This window comes from Eutrema salsugineum, unplaced genomic scaffold, assembly GCF_000478725.1.
Source record: "Eutrema salsugineum unplaced genomic scaffold, Eutsalg1_0 scaffold_18, whole genome shotgun sequence".
NCBI lineage: Eukaryota > Viridiplantae > Streptophyta > Magnoliopsida > Brassicales > Brassicaceae > Eutrema > Eutrema salsugineum.
The window spans coordinates 1,835,420-1,841,009 of record NW_006256846.1 but is presented as its reverse complement, the minus strand read 5'-3'; the positions used below and the strand labels follow the sequence as shown (position 1 = coordinate 1,841,009).

The 5,590-nt window shown below is 45.6% G+C and overlaps 1 non-coding gene across 1 annotated transcript; it reads right to left on the bottom strand.

Annotated features, from left to right (window-relative positions):
• Nucleotides 1-5,023: 5,023 nt before the first annotated feature.
• Nucleotides 5,024-5,130, bottom strand: LOC112087380. The gene has a single exon (XR_002900063.1). It is a non-coding gene; the product is annotated as a small nucleolar RNA R71 (small nucleolar RNA).
• Nucleotides 5,131-5,590: the final 460 nt, after the last annotated feature.

The following is a 5,590-nucleotide window of genomic DNA, read 5'->3' as shown; positions in this document are numbered from 1 at the left end:
CACATCCCCTTCCCGGCTCGGAGGGTCGGGTTGAAGGATGGCCTCGGTTTATGCTGAGACCGCCTCGGCTTGCGCCGGAACCGCCTCGGTTTGCGTGCGAGCCGCCTCGGCAGCTCATTTAGCGGCTTCCTCTTCCTCGCGCCTCTTCCTTTCTCTAAGAGCGATTACCACCATCTTCTCCCGGGTATCTCTCGAAGAACTTGAGGACGAAGAACTGACGGGGACTCCGGCAAGGATGGCTTGCGCTTTTTCTACTCTTTCGAAGGTGAAGTTTTTTCTCCAATTAACCTTCCACGCCGAAAGAGAGTCTTGAACAGTAAAGAGGTCGTCGGGAATCGGGGGAAGATAGCACCGAACTGCAAAACAAAGCAAAAAAGCAAAAGTTTTAGAAAAGAAAGAGAATATCAACAGAATCTCCGAGCCGAAGCAAAGCTTCGGGTCGGCTACCAAGTGGTCCCCAAGCGGTCTTGGTTCGGTGAACGTAATCTTCGCCGACCGACGCCTCGTTCACCAAGACGTAGAAGAATCGTTTAGTCCAAAACTGACCCTTGCTGGGAAAACCGCCAATAATCCGTCGCTTCGCCTTGTTGGAAATATAGAACTTATTTCCTTTCGGAGCTTTCCTGATTTCCAGCAAGTTCAGCAGGTGATTGACTAAAATGCCGATCATATGCCGTAATCCCCTCGGCATAATCTGCCCAATTGAGATCCCGTGTTTCCAAAGGTATTCGAGGATCACTCCGGGGATCGGGAACCAGAGAAAGCAAAGCTCGAAGAACGACAGGGTGAAGTGATTCTCTGGAGGCTTGTACAGAGTGAAGTGATTCTCTGGAGGCTTGTCGGCTCGGTCGCTCTTCTCGGGAACGACAAACTCCACCGCCTCGGATATCCCGAAGCGATGCCTCAACGCCTTGAGCGACTCAAGGGAAGAAAGCGTAGAGCCAGGCGGATCAGGCTTTAGTCTTTTAACTCGTGGCCCTCACCCAAATGTGGAAGCGCCTCGGGACGCCATGAGACGTTCCAACTCGTACTTCGCCTCGAGTAGGTCAAAGGGAAATGCTTCCTCCTCGGCTTTTACTATGGCACGATTAACACCTTCATCAGGAACCGGGTCCTAGGGACGGCTCGTCGAAGCCAACGGCTCGTCATCTGCAGAACCCTCGTTTGATGGATTCGCATCATTCAACGCCTCGTCAGATGAACAATTGGAAGGGTTCGGCGAAACAGACACCTCAGAGGATTCTGTTGAACTTCTCGCCTCAGCATCTACGCGGCTCGGCTCGTAATGAAAAAGCGAGTCTAACGAATTGTCGGAGCGGCTCGACATGATTTACAAGTTATACAAGAATTACAGAAGGACTCGGCCAACCTCTGCCGGAAAAATATCTGGGATGGCGGAGACCTCGGACACCCTAGCCGGAAAATAAATAAACTAGTGAGAGAAAGAAGAGAGAAGGGAGAGCTACCTTTAGTGAAAACGAGTGAGTCTGGAGATAATGAGGAAGAGTGAAGGAGCTCACCTATTTATAAAAAAAACGAAGTGCGTGAATTCCGCGTAAACCTCGGGAAGCCGTCCAACAGCGCGTGGGATCCGCGGTGAATTGGCTATACCGGACTGCGTCGTTGGCACGCGCCGAAAGATCAGGAATTTCCTCTCGGAAGACCAACAGTCAGGGTACCCAGGTTAACGAAACGGCTTGGTATTGAATCTTTCCCTCTTGAAACGCCTCGTCGTTAACGAAACGGCTCGGTATTGAATCTGTTCTCTTGAAACGCCTCGTCGTTAACGAAACGGCTCGGTATTGACTCTTTCTCTCTCGAATCGCCTCGTCGTTAACGAAACGGCTCGGCGTTGAATCTGTTTCTTGAATCGCCTCGTCGTTAACAAAACGGCTCGGCGTTGAATATGTTTCTTGAAACGCCTCGTCGTTAACGAAACGGCTCGGCGTTGACGTTCTTTCTTGAGACGCCTTGCCGCTAACAAAACAGCTCGGCACGAGCTTTCTCTCGAAACGCCTCGCCATTTGTTCGGCGCGGCATAACCTCCTCAAATCACCTCGTCATGGGCTATCACTATTAAAAAAAAAAAAAATCGCCTCGTCCTTAATCTTGCCTCGGCATCTTCGGTACCAACTCGAACACCTCGGCATCCTCGGCACTCCTTGGGAACGCCTCGGCGTCTTCATTCCCAAAACGCCTTGGTGCCTTCATTCCCAAAACGCCTCGGCGCCTTCATTCCCAGAACGCCTCGGCGCCTTCATTCCCAGAACGCCTCGGCGTCTTCATTCCCAAAACGCCCCGGCGTCTTCATTCCCTAAACGCCTCGGCGTCTAACTCAGTGGTTTATCCTACGGTCGGAAATAATGGACCTCGTCACTCTCGCCTCCAAAACTGACGAGCTGGGGGGCTAACTGTTGGGGTCGGTTTTTACCCCAAGTAGATAAACCACCTCAGAATGGCTAAGTATGGAAGAAAGATAAGTGGGAGAGCCGTGGTCGCCAAGTGGGAGAGCCGTTCTCACCATGACAAGTGGAGAGCCGTTCTCACCAAGACAAATGGGAGAGCCGTGCAGATAGGCCAGTAGGGAGAGCCGTGAAAGAAGACAGGTTGACCGAGCCGCATCAAAAGAAATGGGCCGAGCCCCACTTCAACACGTTTGGGCCGAGCCGTGTATTGGTGCGGTGGGCTAGATCATGTCCCCATGGCAAGTGGGTCGAGCCGTGAAGAAGGCTAGATGGGCCGAGCCGTAAAGAAGCTTGGACGGGCCGAAGCAAAGCCTTGAAAGATGAAGCCCATGGAAAACCCTAGGCGAGATGCAAAGGCGGTCAGCCGCACGAGGCGATAAGGAAATATTCCAAAAATCTCGCTCGAGATTTTTGGCTAGGCGGTTTAGAAAGTTAGTATAAACATATGATGTTAACAATTCATTCCGAAAACTTTGGCAACCCTAAGCAATAAGGACTAAACACTTTACAGCAATAAAAATCCTCTTTTGATCTTACTGTTCTTGCGATTACCCTAGAAGTTTCAGATCCCTTAATTTCTCTTCACAAATTCTTGGTTGTGCGAGTTTTGGCTCACACACCGGGTCAGGACCCGTTTGTTCTGGGCTGACCCAGTTTGTTTTTAGAGAGATATAAATACTTTTTAGGGTTTTTTTTCCAAGGACTAAGCATTGTTTTCTCTAGTTTTCTTTCCTTTTTAGTGTAAAAACGAGTTTTTTAAGAGATATCTCAAGGATTGAATCAATCTAAGTCTGTTTCTTATCATCTCATCTTCTTATCTTTGCTTCTAATCATGATTAACATCACCTCTTGCAAAGGAAATGGTGTATTCATCATGATTAGTGAGTAGTCTTCTTTTTAAACTTCTAGGTTTGTAGATTAGGGTGCTTAGATGTTTGATTTGTGATGTTTAGGGTTTAGATTCTCATTTCATTTCCTTAGTTAGCTGCTCCTAATGCCAGATTTCCTTTGGAAAGTGAAATCTGGGTTCATAGGCATTTCATGCACCAAAAGTGTTTGATGAAATGCCTGAAAGAGCTAACTTAAGGGTTTATGTTTTAAATGCCATGGGAATGTTTGTTTGAAGCATAAATGACATATTACAACTGTCTCTTAATGCTCATTAGTTCATATTTCACAAATGGGAATTTGGTTTGAAAGTGGATTAGTGTAGAGATTAATGCCTTCATGAGAGGATTAGTCTAGATTAGAGTTCTAAGTTAAAATGTTTGAGATCATGTGATTGCTTGTTATGCCTTTCTGTATAAGATTCAGTCTTCTTGGTTGAGAGATTGTTTGGTCACTCATTAGGCTTGATGCATTATGCTTGTTGATTGCTTGATTATATCTAATGGTTGTTAGACTTGATTAGGTGATTAGCAAAGGGATTATTGTCATGGGAATGAATTAATCTGATTAAGAAGCCTAGACTAAAGAGTAGCAAGTGTTGCATTATGTTCTTAGCATCATGAATCAATATCTAAAGCACCCTAATCAATGATCACATCTAGAGGTTTATCTTTCATCATTTGCTTTATCATCATTTTGTTTGCTTGCTTGTTTAGTAGTTCATTAATCATTTCTTGTTTATGCTTTCTTGTTTATGCTTTCTTGTTGCTGGTTTCACCAAACTCATCTTTTATTCAGCTTGACTTAAGAACTTGTCACATAAACTAGTGTCTAGCAAACACACATTTGGATTGATACCCTTTGTACTACAAGTGACATAAGGGATTGATAACCCTTATTAAGGCTTTGAAAACCTTAGTTATCAATTGGCGCCGTTGCCATATTGTGTGGGGGATTGTTAGCATTAGTTTCTGATATAGTTTTTGAGATCAAGTTTCTTTTGTTTTACTGATCACCTTTCAAGTTCTGTCTTTGTTCTCAGGTTTATGATCACAAGAAGCCAAGCAAAAAGACAAAGAGAAAGAGCTGTTCACTTGGAGAGGTTAGGAATGAATCAGCAAGTTGGGAATGAGCATCAGGCTCAAGAAGCTGATCAAGGTCAAAGAGCTGGTAATGGGATTGTAATTCAGGCTCAACAGGCTCAGGTCCATCAGGGACACGCTCAGGGTAACCAGAACCAAGACCGACCTCAGGTTAATCCACCACAGCCCCACCCAAACCCACCCATACGTCATCAGCCCCAACCAGTCTTTGTTGGTGAGAATGACCGAGCTTATGCACACCAGTATGGAGCAGGAATCAGGCCACCGCCTGTCCAAAACAACAACTTTGAGGTGAAGGCCTCTTTAATCAATATGGTTTAGAATCAGAAGTTCCATGGCTTACCTATGGAGGATCCCTTGGAGCATCTGGATCAGTTTGACAGAGTTTGTGATCTCACTAAGATCAATGGGGTATCTGAAGACAGCTTTAAACTGAGATTGTTCCCATTCAGCCTTGGAGATAAGGCACATCAGTGGGAAAAGAACCTCCCAAGAGGATCCATCCACACATGGGAGCAATGCAAGATTGCCTTTCTATCCAAGTTCTTCTCAAGCTCAAGGACTGCAAAGCTAAGGAACCAGATTTCCAGCTTCACTCAACATTCTAATGAGACCTTTGGAGAAACTTTGGACAGGTTTAGAAGCTACACAAGTAAGTGTCGACATCATGGCTTTTCAGAAGCCTCCTTCCTTACCACTTTGTATAGAGGAGCTGTTCCTAAGATCAGGATTCAGTTGCACACAGCATCAAATGGAAAATTCTTGGCAAAAGAAATCAATTCAGCTATGGAACTTGTTGAGAACTTAGCCATGAGCCAAGACACTTATGGGGAAGATTATGATAGAAGCTATAGAAGAGAAGATTCTGGTAGACACCAAGGGCTGGAAGAGAAGTTTAAAGTGTTGAATATAAAGCTTGACAAAGCCCTAGCTGCCACTCAAAAGCCTATACACTATGTGAATGAGGAGAAGAGATGCTTCACAAATATCAATGAAGAGGGTCTCACTCAAGAGGAGTTGCACTTCATTGGGAATCAAAACAAGTTCAATGGTTACAACAACTTCAACAACCACCAGAACTTGTCCTATAGGAGCAACAATGTGGCCAACCCCCAAGACCAAATATACCCTCCT